The sequence below is a fragment of the Hyla sarda genome, chromosome 6 (genome assembly GCF_029499605.1).
Source record: "Hyla sarda isolate aHylSar1 chromosome 6, aHylSar1.hap1, whole genome shotgun sequence".
Lineage (NCBI taxonomy): Eukaryota > Metazoa > Chordata > Amphibia > Anura > Hylidae > Hyla > Hyla sarda.
Window position 1 is genome coordinate 281,595,874 of NC_079194.1, and position 12,626 is coordinate 281,608,499.

Consider the following 12,626-nt stretch of genomic DNA (forward strand, 5'->3'; position numbering starts at 1 on the left):
AATAGAAAACTCCCATGCCTGCAAAGACAATAAAAAATCTACAAAGCAAGATACCAAGTTGGAAAAGGCATGCAGAGCACAATGGATTAGCCGTCCATCGACTTAACCCCTCGGCCACCTCGTCTTTAAAAGGCAACCACTCCAGGTGAGACATTCTGACAACATGATCAACAAGTCTTTGGCTGCATTTTCATTGAAGGTCACATATTAAGCACTGGCTGAATGGACCGTAACTCAAAAAATGCAAGCTGCAACTGCTCCGTCAATATACAGCATTTTGTAGACATTTTAATCATTGCATAGCAATTCCCATTTTCTGACTTTAAGGAAAGGGTTGTCATGGCGCTGTGGCTTAGTTGGTTAAAGCGCCTGTCTTGTAAACAGGAGATCCTGAGTTCGAATCTCAGCAGTGCCTTTCTTTCTTTGCAATTTTGAGCTTTTCATACCAAGAAGTAGACGTTCAATCATATGTGACTTCAAACTTGTCTATCCCACAGTCCTAAGAATGTCCGAGCAAAGTCAAAAATATGTATGCTGGCTGAATGCCCAAAAGAAGGAAATGTCCTCATCTTCTTTATTGGATAGTATTAAGCACCATGCAAGAGAAATGGAAAAACAATGCAGGATTACTAATGCCAGGTTGATAGGTCACATGAGGCACGTTTCTGAATCAAAAATAGAAAACTGCCATGGTGGGAGCATCCACTGCATATGCTGACAATAAAGAATCTACAAGGCAAGTTGCAAAGAATCTACTAGGCAAGCTGCAAAGTGGTAAAAGGTAGAAGGAACCGACGAGGATGGGATTTGAACCCATGCATGCAGAGCACAATGGATTAGCAGTCCATCGCCTTAACCACTCGGCCACCTCGTCTACATAAGTCCCTACCTCCAGGTGATAGATTCTGAGAACAGGGTCAAAAAGTTTTTTGCTGCATTTTTATTGAAGGTCACAGATCAGGCACTAGCTGAGGGGACCGTAACTCCAAGTTGGTGAAAAAATGCAAGCTGCAACCACTCCATCAATGCACAACATTTAGTAGAAATTTGAATCATTGCGTAAGAAATTCCCATTTTCTGGCTTTTCTGCTGGACTTCACTTGGCGCTGTGGCTTAGGTGGTTAAAGCGCCTGTCTAGTAAACAGGAGATCCTGAGTTCAAATCTCAGCAGTGCCTTTTTTCCCCTAAATTTTAAGCTTTTCATACCAAAAAGCAGATGTTCAATCCTATCTGACATCAATATTGTCCATCCCACAGCCCTAAGACAGTCCGAGCAAAGTCAAAAATATGGATGCTGGCTAAACGCCCAAAAGAAAGAAATGTCCTCATCTTCTTTATAGGATAGCATTAAGCACCATGCAAGAGGAATTGGAAAACAAGGCAGGATTTCTAAGGCCTGGTTGATAGGTCACGTAACGCACCCTTCTGGATTGGAAATAGAAAACTCCCATGCCTGCAAAGACAATAAAAAATCTACAAAGCAAGATACCAAGTTGGAAAAGGCATGCAGAGCACAATGGATTAGCCGTCCATCGACTTAACCCCTCGGCCACCTCGTCTTTAAAAGGCAACCACTCCAGGTGAGACATTCTGACAACATGATCAACAAGTCTTTGGCTGCATTTTCATTGAAGGTAACATATTAAGCACTGGCTGAATGGACCGTAACTCAAAAAATGCAAGCTGCAACTGCTCCGTCTATATACAGCATTTTGTATACATTTTAATCATTGCATAGCAATTCCCATTTTCTGACTTTAAGGAAAGGGTTGTCATGGTGCTGTGGCTTAGTTGGTTAAAGCGCCTGTCTTGTAAACAGGAGATCCTGAGTTCGAATCTCAGCAGTGCCTTTCTTTCTTTGCAATTTTGAGCTTTTCATACCAAGAAGTAGACGTTCAATCATATGTGACTTCAAACTTGTCTATCCCACAGTCCTAAGAATGTCCGAGCAAAGTCAAAAATATGTATGCTGGCTGAATGCCCAAAAGAAGGAAATGTCCTCATCTTCTTTATTGGATAGTATTAAGCACCATGCAAGAGAAATGGAAAAACAATGCAGGATTACTAATGCCAGGTTGATAGGTCACATGAGGCACGTTTCTGAATCAAAAATAGAAAACTGCCATGGTGGGAGCATCCACTGCATATGCTGACAATAAAGAATCTACAAGGAAAGTTGGAAAGAATCTACTAGGCAAGCTGCAAAGTGGTAAAAGGTAGAAGGAACCGACGAGGATGGGATTTGAACCCATGCATGCAGAGCACAATGGATTAGCAGTCCATCGCCTTAACCACTCGGCCACCTCGTCTACATAAGTCCCTACCTCCAGGTGATAGATTCTGAGAACAGGGTCAAAAAGTTTTTTGCTGCATTTTTATTGAAGGTCACAGATCAGGCACTAGCTGAGGGGACCGTAACTCCAAGTTGGTGAAAAAATGCAAGCTGCAACCACTCCATCAATGCACAACATTTAGTAGAAATTTGAATCATTGCGTAAGAAATTCCCATTTTCTGGCTTTTCTGCTGGACTTCACTTGGCGCTGTGGCTTAGGTGGTTAAAGCGCCTGTCTAGTAAACAGGAGATCCTGAGTTCAAATCTCAGCAGTGCCTTTTTTCCCCTAAATTTTAAGCTTTTCATACCAAAAAGCAGATGTTCAATCCTATCTGACATCAATATTGTCCATCCCACAGCCCTAAGACAGTCCGAGCAAAGTCAAAAATATGGATGCTGGCTAAACGCCCAAAAGAAAGAAATGTCCTCATCTTCTTTATAGGATAGCATTAAGCACCATGCAAGAGGAATTGGAAAACAAGGCAGGATTTCTAAGGCCTGGTTGATAGGTCACGTAACGCACCCTTCTGGATTGGAAATAGAAAACTCCCATGCCTGCAAAGACAATAAAAAATCTACAAAGCAAGATACCAAGTTGGAAAAGGCATGCAGAGCACAATTGGCTGCATTTTCATTGAAGGTCACATATTAAGCACTGGCTGAATGGACCGTAACTCAAAAAATGCAAGCTGCAACTGCTCCGTTAATATACAGCATTTTGTATACATTTTAATCATTGCATAGCAATTCCCATTTTCTGACTTTAAGGCAAGGGTTGACATGGCGCTGTGGCTTAGTTGGTTAAAGCGCCTGTCTTGTAAACAGGAGATCCTGAGTTCGAATCTCAGCAGTGCCTTTCTTTCTTTGCAATTTTGAGCTTTTCATACCAAGAAGTAGACGTTCAATCATATGTGACTTCAAACTTGTCTATCCCACAGTCCTAAGAATGTCCGAGCAAAGTCAAAAATATGTATGCTGGCTGAATGCCCAAAAGAAGGAAATGTCCTCATCTTCTTTATTGGATAGTATTAAGCACCATGCAAGAGAAATGGAAAAACAATGCAGGATTACTAATGCCAGGTTGATAGGTCACATGAGGCACGTTTCTGAACCAAAAATAGAAAACTGCCATGGTGGGAGCATCCACTGCATATGCTGACAATAAAGAATCTACAAGGCAAGTTGCAAAGAATCTACTAGGCAAGCTGCAAAGTGGTAAAAAGTAGAAGAAACCGACGAGGATGGGATTTGAACCCATGCATGCAGAGCACAATGGATTAGCAGTCCATTGCCTTAACCACTCGGCCACCTCGTCTACATAAGGCCCTACCTCCAGGTGATAGATTCTGAGAACAGGGTCAAAAAGTTTTTTGCTGCATTTTTATTGAAGGTCACAGATCAGGCACTGGCTGAGGGGACCGTAACTCAAAGTTGGTGAAAAAATGCAAGCTGCAACCACTCCATCAATGCACAACATTTAGTAGAAATTTGAATCATTGAGTAAGAAATTCCCATTTTCTGGCTTTTCTGCTGGACTTCATGTGGTGCTGTGGCTTAGTTGGTTAAAGCGTCTGTCTAGTAAACAGGAGATCCTGAGTTCAAATCTCAGCAGTGCCTTTTTTCCCCCTAAATTTTAAGCTTTTCATACCAAAAAGCAGATGTTCAATCCTATCTGACATCAATATTGACCATCCCACAGCCCTAAGACAGTCCGAGCAAAGTCAAAAATATGGATGCTGGCTAAACGTCCAAAAGAAAGAAATGTCCTCATCTTCTTTATAGGATAGCATTAAGCACCATGCAAGAGGAATTGGAAAACAAGGCAGGATTTCTAAGGCCTGGTTGATAGGTCACGTAACGCACCCTTCTTGATTGGAAATAGAAAACTCCCATGCCTGCAAAGACAATAAAAAATCTTCAAAGCAAGATACCAAGTTGGAAAAGGCATGCAGAGCACAATGGATTAGCCGTCCATCGACTTAACCCCTCGGCCACCTCGTCTTTAAAAGGCAACCACTCCAGGTGAGACATTCTGACAACATGATCAACAAGTCTTTGGCTGCATTTTCATTGAAGGTAACATATTAAGCACTGGCTGAATGGACCGTAACTCAAAAAATGCAAGCTGCAACTGCTCCGTCAATATACAGCATTTTGTAGACATTTTAATCATTGCATAGCAATTCCCATTTTCTGACTTTAAGGAAAGGGTTGTCATGGCGCTGTGGCTTAGTTGGTTAAAGCGCCTGTCTTGTAAACAGGAGATCCTGAGTTCGAATCTCAGCAGTGCCTTTCTTTCTTTGCAATTTTGAGCTTTTCATACCAAGAAGTAGACGTTCAATCATATGTGACTTCAAACTTGTCTATCCCACAGTCCTAAGAATGTCCGAGCAAAGTCAAAAATATGTATGCTGGCTGAATGCCCAAAAGAAGGAAATGTCCTCATCTTCTTTATTGGATAGTATTAAGCACCATGCAAGAGAAATGGAAAAACAATGCAGGATTACTAATGCCAGGTTGATAGGTCACATGAGGCACGTTTCTGAATCAAAAATAGAAAACTGCCATGGTGGGAGCATCCACTGCATATGCTGACAATAAAGAATCTACAAGGCAAGTTGCAAAGAATCTACTAGGCAAGCTGCAAAGTGGTAAAAGGTAGAAGGATCCGACGAGGATGGGATTTGAACCCATGCATGCAGAGCACAATGGATTAGCAGTCCATCGCCTTAACCACTCGGCCACCTCGTCTACATAAGTCCCTACCTCCAGGTGATAGATTCTGAGAACAGGGTCAAAAAGTTTTTTTGAAAAAATGCAAGCTGCAACCACTCCATCAATGCACAACATTTAGTAGAAATTTGAATCATTGCGTAAGAAATTCCCATTTTATGGCTTTTCTGCTGGACTTCACTTGGCGCTGTGGCTTAGGTGGTTAAAGCGCCTGTCTAGTAAACAGGAGATCCTGAGTTCAAATCTCAGCAGTGCCTTTTTTTCCCCTAAATTTTAAGCTTTTCATACCAAAAAGCAGATGTTCAATCCTATCTGACATCAATATTGTCCATCCCACAGCCCTAAGACAGTCCGAGCAAAGTCAAAAATATGGATGCTGGCTAAACGCCCAAAAGAAAGAAATGTCCTCATCTTCTTTATAGGATAGCATTAAGCACCATGCAAGAGGAATTGGAAAACAAGGCAGGATTTCTAAGGCCTGGTTGATAGGTCACGTAACGCACCCTTCTGGATTGGAAATAGAAAACTCCCATGCCTGCAAAGACAATAAAAAATCTACAAAGCAAGATACCAAGTTGGAAAAGGCATGCAGAGCACAATGGATTAGCCGTCCATCGACTTAACCCCTCGGCCACCTCGTCTTTAAAAGGCAACCACTCCAGGTGAGACATTCTGACAACATGATCAATAGTGTTGCTTGCGAATATTCGCAATTCGAATATTATTCGCGAATATCGCATATTCGCGAATTCCGCGAATATAGCGCTATATATTCGTAATTAGGAATATTTTTTTTTTTTTTTTTTTTTTTTTTCTTCACAGTACACATCACAGTGATCACCCCTCTCTGCTTCCAGCTTGTGTGGTGTAAAGAAGGCTGTAATACTACTGTGTGAGACTGGCGTGCGAAAATTCGAATATGCGAAAATTAGCATATGCTAATTTTCGCATACGCGAATTTTAGCGCGCGCTAATTTTGTATATGCGAATTTTCACATATGGTAATTTTCGCATACGCGAATCTTCGCGTATGCGAAAATAAAACGAGAATATAACGAATATGCGAATATTCGCGAATATATGACGAATATTCGGCCATATATTCGCGAATATTCGCGAATTCGAATATGGCCTATGCCGCTCAACACTAATGATCAACAAGTCTTTGGCTGCATTTTCATTGAAGGTCACATATTAAGCACTGGCTGAATGGACCGTAACTTAAAAAATGCAAGCTGCAACTGCTCCGTCAATATACAGCATTTTGTAGACATTTTAATCATTGCATAGCAATTCCCATTTTCTGACTTTCTGACTTTTTGGCTTTTTGGCATTGGTTGTCATGGCGCTGCGGCTTAGTTGGTCTTGTAAACAGGAGATCCTGAGTTCGAATCTCAGCAGTGCCTTTCTTTCTTTGCAATTTTGAGCTTTTCATACCAAGAAGTAGACGTTCAATCATATGTGACTTCAAACTTGTCTATCCCACAGTCCTAAGAATGTCCGAGCAAAGTCAAAAATATGTATGCTGGCTGAATGCCCAAAAGAAGGAAATGTCCTCATCTTCTTTATTGGATAGTATTAAGCACCATGCAAGAGAAATGGAAAAACAATGCAGGATTACTAATGCCAGGTTGATAGGTCACATGAGGCACGTTTCTGAATCAAAAATAGAAAACTGCCATGGTGGGAGCATCCACTGCATATGCTGACAATAAAGAATCTACAAGGCAAGTTGCAAAGAATCTACTAGGCAAGCTGCAAAGTGGTAAAAGGTAGAAGGAACCGACAAGGATGGGATTTGAACCCATGCATGCAGAGCACAATGGATTAGCAGTCCATCGCCTTAACCACTCGGCCACCTCGTCTACATAAGTCCCTACCTCCAGGTGATAGATTCTGAGAACAGGGTCAAAAAGTTTTTTGCTGCATTTTTATTGAAGGTCACAGATCAGGCACTAGCTGAGGGGACCGTAACTCCAAGTTGGTGAAAAAATGCAAGCTGCAACCACTCCATCAATGCACAACATTTAGTAGAAATTTGAATCATTGCGTAAGAAATTCCCATTTTCTGGCTTTTCTGCTGGACTTCACTTGGCGCTGTGGCTTAGGTGGTTAAAGCGCCTGTCTAGTAAACAGGAGATCCTGAGTTCAAATCTCAGCAGTGCCTTTTTTCCCCTAAATTTTAAGCTTTTCATACCAAAAAGCAGATGTTCAATCCTATCTGACATCAATATTGTCCATCCCACAGCCCTAAGACAGTCCGAGCAAAGTCAAAAATATGGATGCTGGCTAAACGCCCAAAAGAAAGAAATGTCCTCATCTTCTTTATAGGATAGCATTAAGCACCATGCAAGAGGAATTGGAAAACAAGGCAGGATTTCTAAGGCCTGGTTGATAGGTCACGTAACGCACCCTTCTGGATTGGAAATAGAAAACTCCCATGCCTGCAAAGACAATAAAAAATCTACAAAGCAAGATACCAAGTTGGAAAAGGCATGCAGAGCACAATTGGCTGCATTTTCATTGAAGGTCACATATTAAGCACTGGCTGAATGGACCGTAACTCAAAAAATGCAAGCTGCAACTGCTCCGTCAATATACAGCATTTTGTATACATTTTAATCATTGCATAGCAATTCCCATTTTCTGACTTTAAGGCAAGGGTTGACATGGCGCTGTGGCTTAGTTGGTTAAAGCGCCTGTCTTGTAAACAGGAGATCCTGAGTTCGAATCTCAGCAGTGCCTTTCTTTCTTTGCAATTTTGAGCTTTTCATACCAAGAAGTAGACGTTCAATCATATGTGACTTCAAACTTGTCTATCCCACAGTCCTAAGAATGTCCGAGCAAAGTCAAAAATATGTATGCTGGCTGAATGCCCAAAAGAAGGAAATGTCCTCATCTTCTTTATTGGATAGTATTAAGCACCATGCAAGAGAAATGGAAAAACAATGCAGGATTACTAATGCCAGGTTGATAGGTCACATGAGGCACGTTTCTGAACCAAAAATAGAAAACTGCCATGGTGGGAGCATCCACTGCATATGCTGACAATAAAGAATCTACAAGGCAAGTTGCAAAGAATCTACTAGGCAAGCTGCAAAGTGGTAAAAAGTAGAAGAAACCGACGAGGATGGGATTTGAACCCATGCATGCAGAGCACAATGGATTAGCAGTCCATTGCCTTAACCACTCGGCCACCTCGTCTACATAAGGCCCTACCTCCAGGTGATAGATTCTGAGAACAGGGTCAAAAAGTTTTTTGCTGCATTTTTATTGAAGGTCACAGATCAGGCACTGGCTGAGGGGACCGTAACTCAAAGTTGGTGAAAAAATGCAAGCTGCAACCACTCCATCAATGCACAACATTTAGTAGAAATTTGAATCATTGAGTAAGAAATTCCCATTTTCTGGCTTTTCTGCTGGACTTCATGTGGTGCTGTGGCTTAGTTGGTTAAAGCGTCTGTCTAGTAAACAGGAGATCCTGAGTTCAAATCTCAGCAGTGCCTTTTTTCCCCCTAAATTTTAAGCTTTTCATACCAAAAAGCAGATGTTCAATCCTATCTGACATCAATATTGACCATCCCGCAGCCCTAAGACAGTCCGAGCAAAGTCAAAAATATGGATGCTGGCTAAACGTCCAAAAGAAAGAAATGTCCTCATCTTCTTTATAGGATAGCATTAAGCACCATGCAAGAGGAATTGGAAAACAAGGCAGGATTTCTAAGGCCTGGTTGATAGGTCACGTAACGCACCCTTCTTGATTGGAAATAGAAAACTCCCATGCCTGCAAAGACAATAAAAAATCTTCAAAGCAAGATACCAAGTTGGAAAAGGCATGCAGAGCACAATGGATTAGACGTCCATCGACTTAACCCCTCGGCCACCTCGTCTTTAAAAGGCAACCACTCCAGGTGAGACATTCTGACAACATGATCAACAAGTCTTTGGCTGCATTTTCATTGAAGGTAACATATTAAGCACTGGCTGAATGGACCTTAACTCAAAAAATGCAAGCTGCAACTGCTCCGTCAATATACAGCATTTTGTATACATTTTAATCATTGCATAGCAATTCCCATTTTCTGACTTTAAGGAAAGGGTTGTCATGGCGCTGTGGCTTAGTTGGTTAAAGCGCCTGTCTTGTAAACAGGAGATCCTGAGTTCGAATCTCAGCAGTGCCTTTCTTTCTTTGCAATTTTGAGCTTTTCATACCAAGAAGTAGACGTTCAATCATATGTGACTTCAAACTTGTCTATCCCACAGTCCTAAGAATGTCCGAGCAAAGTCAAAAATATGTATGCTGGCTGAATGCCCAAAAGAGGGAAATGTCCTCATCTTCTTTATTGGATAGTATTAAGCACCATGCAAGAGAAATGGAAAAACAATGCAGGATTACTAATGCCAGGTTGATAGGTCACATGAGGCACGTTTCTGAATCAAAAATAGAAAACTGCCATGGTGGGAGCATCCACTGCATATGCTGACAATAAAGAATCTACAAGGCAAGTTGCAAAGAATCTACTAGGCAAGCTGCAAAGTGGTAAAAGGTAGAAGGAACCGACGAGGATGGGATTTGAACCCATGCATGCAGAGCACAATGGATTAGCAGTCCATCGCCTTAACCACTCGGCCACCTCGTCTACATAAGTCCCTACCTCCAGGTGATAGATTCTGAGAACAGGGTCAAAAAGTTTTTTTGAAAAAATGCAAGCTGCAACCACTCCATCAATGCACAACATTTAGTAGAAATTTGAATCATTGCGTAAGAAATTCCCATTTTATGGCTTTTCTGCTGGACTTCACTTGGCGCTGTGGCTTAGGTGGTTAAAGCGCCTGTCTAGTAAACAGGAGATCCTGAGTTCAAATCTCAGCAGTGCCTTTTTTTCCCCTAAATTTTAAGCTTTTCATACCAAAAAGCAGATGTTCAATCCTATCTGACATCAATATTGTCCATCCCACAGCCCTAAGACAGTCCGAGCAAAGTCAAAAATATGGATGCTGGCTAAACGCCCAAAAGAAAGAAATGTCCTCATCTTCTTTATAGGATAGCATTAAGCACCATGCAAGAGGAATTGGAAAACAAGGCAGGATTTCTAAGGCCTGGTTGATAGGTCACGTAACGCACCCTTCTGGATTGGAAATAGAAAACTCCCATGCCTGCAAAGACAATAAAAAATCTACAAAGCAAGATACCAAGTTGGAAAAGGCATGCAGAGCACAATGGATTAGCCGTCCATCGACTTAACCCCTCGGCCACCTCGTCTTTAAAAGGCAACCACTCCAGGTGAGACATTCTGACAACATGATCAATAGTGTTGCTCGCGAATATTCGCAATTCGAATATTATTCGCGAATATCGCATATTCGCGAATTCGCGAATTTCGCGAATATAGCGCTATATATTCGTAATTACGAATATTTTTTTTTTTTTTTTTTTTCTTTTTTCTTCACAGTACACATCACAGTGATCACCCCTCTCTGCTTCCAGCTTGTGTGGTGTAAAGAAGGCTGTAATACTACTGTGTGAGACTGGCGTGCGAAAATTCGAATATGCGAAAATTAGCATATGCTAATTTTCGCATACGCGAATTTTAGCGCGCGCTAATTTTGTATATGCGAATTTTCACATATGGTAATTTTCGCATACGCGAATCTTCGCGTATGCGAAAATAAAACGAGAAAATAACGAATATGCGAATATTCGCGAATATATGACGAATATTCGGCCATATATTCGCGAATATTCGCGAATTCGAATATGGCCTATGCCGCTCAACACTAATGATCAACAAGTCTTTGGCTGCATTTTCATTGAAGGTCACATATTAAGCACTGGCTGAATGGACCGTAACTTAAAAAATGCAAGCTGCAACTGCTCCGTCAATATACAGCATTTTGTAGACATTTTAATCATTGCATAGCAATTCCCATTTTCTGACTTTCTGACTTTTTGGCTTTTTGGCATTGGTTGTCATGGCGCTGCGGCTTAGTTGGTCTTGTAAACAGGAGATCCTGAGTTCGAATCTCAGCAGTGCCTTTCTTTCTTTGCAATTTTGAGCTTTTCATACCAAGAAGTAGACGTTCAATCATATGTGACTTCAAACTTGTCTATCCCACAGTCCTAAGAATGTCCGAGCAAAGTCAAAAATATGTATGCTGGCTGAATGCCCAAAAGAAGGAAATGTCCTCATCTTCTTTATTGGATAGTATTAAGCACCATGCAAGAGAAATGGAAAAACAATGCAGGATTACTAATGCCAGGTTGATAGGTCACATGAGGCACGTTTCTGAATCAAAAATAGAAAACTGCCATGGTGGGAGCATCCACTGCATATGCTGACAATAAAGAATCTACAAGGCAAGTTGCAAAGAATCTACTAGGCAAGCTGCAAAGTGGTAAAAAGTAGAAGAAACCGACGAGGATGGGATTTGAACACACGCATGCAGAGCACAATGGATTAGCAGTCCATCGCCTTAACCACTCGGCCACCTCGTCTACATAAGTCCCTACCTCCAGGTGATAGATTCTGAGAACAGGGTCAAAAAGTTTTTTGCTGCATTTTTATTGAGGGTCACAGATCAGGCACTGGCTGAGGGGACCGTAACTCCAAGTTGGTGAAAAAATGCAAGCTGCAACCACTCCATCAATGCACAACATTTAGTAGAAATTTGAATCATTGCGTAAGAAATTCCCATTTTCTGGCTTTTCTGCTGGACTTCATGTGGTGCTGTGGCTTAGTTGGTTAAAGCGCCTGTCTAGTAAACAGGAGATCCTGAGTTCAATTCTCAGCAGTGCCTTTTTTCCCCCTAAATTTTAAGCTTTTCATACCAAAAAGCAGATGTTCAATCCTATCTGACATCAATATTGACCATCCCACAGCCCTAAGACAGTCCGAGCAAAGTCAAAAATATGGATGCTGGCTAAACGTCCAAAAGAAAGAAATGTCCTCATCTTCTTTATAGGATAGCATTAAGCACCATGCAAGAGGAATTGGAAAACAAGGCAGGATTTCTAAGGCCTGGTTGATAGGTCACGTAACGCACCCTTCTGGATTGGAAATAGAAAACTCCCATGCCTGCAAAGACAATAAAAAATCTTCAAAGCAAGATACCAAGTTGGAAAAGGCATGCAGAGCACAATGGATTAGCCGTCCATCGACTTAACCCCTCGGCCACCTCGTCTTTAAAAGGCAACCACTCCAGGTGAGACATTCTGACAACATGATCAACAAGTCTTTGGCTGCATTTTCATTGAAGGTAACATATTAAGCACTGGCTGAATGGACCGTAACTCAAAAAATGCAAGCTGCAACTGCTCCGTCAATATACAGCATTTTGTATACATTTTACTCATTGCATAGCAATTCCCATTTTCTGACTTTAAGGAAAGGGTTGTCATGGCGCTGTGGCTTAGTTGGTTAAAGCGCCTGTCTTGTAAACAGGAGATCCTGAGTTCGAATCTCAGCAGTGCCTTTCTTTCTTTGCAATTTTGAGCTTTTCATACCAAGAAGTAGACGTTCAATCATATGTGACTTCAAACTTGTCTATCCCACAGTCCTA

The 12,626-nt window shown here is 41.5% G+C and overlaps 23 non-coding genes across 23 annotated transcripts; 15 read left to right on the forward strand and 8 right to left on the reverse strand.

Moving 5' to 3' along the window:
• Positions 1–341: 341 nt before the first annotated feature.
• TRNAT-UGU (transfer RNA threonine (anticodon UGU)) lies at positions 342–415 on the forward strand. The gene has a single exon. It is a non-coding gene; the product is annotated as a tRNA-Thr (tRNA).
• Positions 416–792: 377 nt separating this feature from the next.
• On the reverse strand, positions 793–874 carry TRNAS-GCU (transfer RNA serine (anticodon GCU)). Its single transcript has one exon. It is a non-coding gene; the product is annotated as a tRNA-Ser (tRNA).
• Positions 875–1,102: 228 nt separating this feature from the next.
• On the forward strand, positions 1,103–1,176 carry TRNAT-AGU (transfer RNA threonine (anticodon AGU)). Its single transcript has one exon. It is a non-coding gene; the product is annotated as a tRNA-Thr (tRNA).
• A 600-nt stretch (positions 1,177–1,776) lies between these two features.
• TRNAT-UGU (transfer RNA threonine (anticodon UGU)) lies at positions 1,777–1,850 on the forward strand. Its single transcript has one exon. It is a non-coding gene; the product is annotated as a tRNA-Thr (tRNA).
• A 377-nt stretch (positions 1,851–2,227) lies between these two features.
• On the reverse strand, positions 2,228–2,309 carry TRNAS-GCU (transfer RNA serine (anticodon GCU)). Its single transcript has one exon. It is a non-coding gene; the product is annotated as a tRNA-Ser (tRNA).
• A 228-nt stretch (positions 2,310–2,537) lies between these two features.
• TRNAT-AGU (transfer RNA threonine (anticodon AGU)) lies at positions 2,538–2,611 on the forward strand. The gene has a single exon. It is a non-coding gene; the product is annotated as a tRNA-Thr (tRNA).
• Positions 2,612–3,115: 504 nt separating this feature from the next.
• Positions 3,116–3,189, forward strand: TRNAT-UGU (transfer RNA threonine (anticodon UGU)). The gene has a single exon. It is a non-coding gene; the product is annotated as a tRNA-Thr (tRNA).
• Positions 3,190–3,566: 377 nt separating this feature from the next.
• Positions 3,567–3,648, reverse strand: TRNAS-GCU (transfer RNA serine (anticodon GCU)). Its single transcript has one exon. It is a non-coding gene; the product is annotated as a tRNA-Ser (tRNA).
• Positions 3,649–3,876: 228 nt separating this feature from the next.
• Positions 3,877–3,950, forward strand: TRNAT-AGU (transfer RNA threonine (anticodon AGU)). Its single transcript has one exon. It is a non-coding gene; the product is annotated as a tRNA-Thr (tRNA).
• A 601-nt stretch (positions 3,951–4,551) lies between these two features.
• Positions 4,552–4,625, forward strand: TRNAT-UGU (transfer RNA threonine (anticodon UGU)). Its single transcript has one exon. It is a non-coding gene; the product is annotated as a tRNA-Thr (tRNA).
• A 377-nt stretch (positions 4,626–5,002) lies between these two features.
• TRNAS-GCU (transfer RNA serine (anticodon GCU)) lies at positions 5,003–5,084 on the reverse strand. The gene has a single exon. It is a non-coding gene; the product is annotated as a tRNA-Ser (tRNA).
• Positions 5,085–5,249: 165 nt separating this feature from the next.
• On the forward strand, positions 5,250–5,323 carry TRNAT-AGU (transfer RNA threonine (anticodon AGU)). Its single transcript has one exon. It is a non-coding gene; the product is annotated as a tRNA-Thr (tRNA).
• A 1,526-nt stretch (positions 5,324–6,849) lies between these two features.
• On the reverse strand, positions 6,850–6,931 carry TRNAS-GCU (transfer RNA serine (anticodon GCU)). Its single transcript has one exon. It is a non-coding gene; the product is annotated as a tRNA-Ser (tRNA).
• A 228-nt stretch (positions 6,932–7,159) lies between these two features.
• Positions 7,160–7,233, forward strand: TRNAT-AGU (transfer RNA threonine (anticodon AGU)). Its single transcript has one exon. It is a non-coding gene; the product is annotated as a tRNA-Thr (tRNA).
• Positions 7,234–7,737: 504 nt separating this feature from the next.
• Positions 7,738–7,811, forward strand: TRNAT-UGU (transfer RNA threonine (anticodon UGU)). Its single transcript has one exon. It is a non-coding gene; the product is annotated as a tRNA-Thr (tRNA).
• Positions 7,812–8,188: 377 nt separating this feature from the next.
• Positions 8,189–8,270, reverse strand: TRNAS-GCU (transfer RNA serine (anticodon GCU)). Its single transcript has one exon. It is a non-coding gene; the product is annotated as a tRNA-Ser (tRNA).
• A 228-nt stretch (positions 8,271–8,498) lies between these two features.
• On the forward strand, positions 8,499–8,572 carry TRNAT-AGU (transfer RNA threonine (anticodon AGU)). The gene has a single exon. It is a non-coding gene; the product is annotated as a tRNA-Thr (tRNA).
• A 601-nt stretch (positions 8,573–9,173) lies between these two features.
• Positions 9,174–9,247, forward strand: TRNAT-UGU (transfer RNA threonine (anticodon UGU)). The gene has a single exon. It is a non-coding gene; the product is annotated as a tRNA-Thr (tRNA).
• A 377-nt stretch (positions 9,248–9,624) lies between these two features.
• Positions 9,625–9,706, reverse strand: TRNAS-GCU (transfer RNA serine (anticodon GCU)). The gene has a single exon. It is a non-coding gene; the product is annotated as a tRNA-Ser (tRNA).
• A 165-nt stretch (positions 9,707–9,871) lies between these two features.
• Positions 9,872–9,945, forward strand: TRNAT-AGU (transfer RNA threonine (anticodon AGU)). The gene has a single exon. It is a non-coding gene; the product is annotated as a tRNA-Thr (tRNA).
• Positions 9,946–11,480: 1,535 nt separating this feature from the next.
• TRNAS-GCU (transfer RNA serine (anticodon GCU)) lies at positions 11,481–11,562 on the reverse strand. Its single transcript has one exon. It is a non-coding gene; the product is annotated as a tRNA-Ser (tRNA).
• Positions 11,563–11,790: 228 nt separating this feature from the next.
• TRNAT-AGU (transfer RNA threonine (anticodon AGU)) lies at positions 11,791–11,864 on the forward strand. The gene has a single exon. It is a non-coding gene; the product is annotated as a tRNA-Thr (tRNA).
• A 601-nt stretch (positions 11,865–12,465) lies between these two features.
• Positions 12,466–12,539, forward strand: TRNAT-UGU (transfer RNA threonine (anticodon UGU)). Its single transcript has one exon. It is a non-coding gene; the product is annotated as a tRNA-Thr (tRNA).
• The last annotated feature ends 87 nt before the right edge of the window (positions 12,540–12,626 follow it).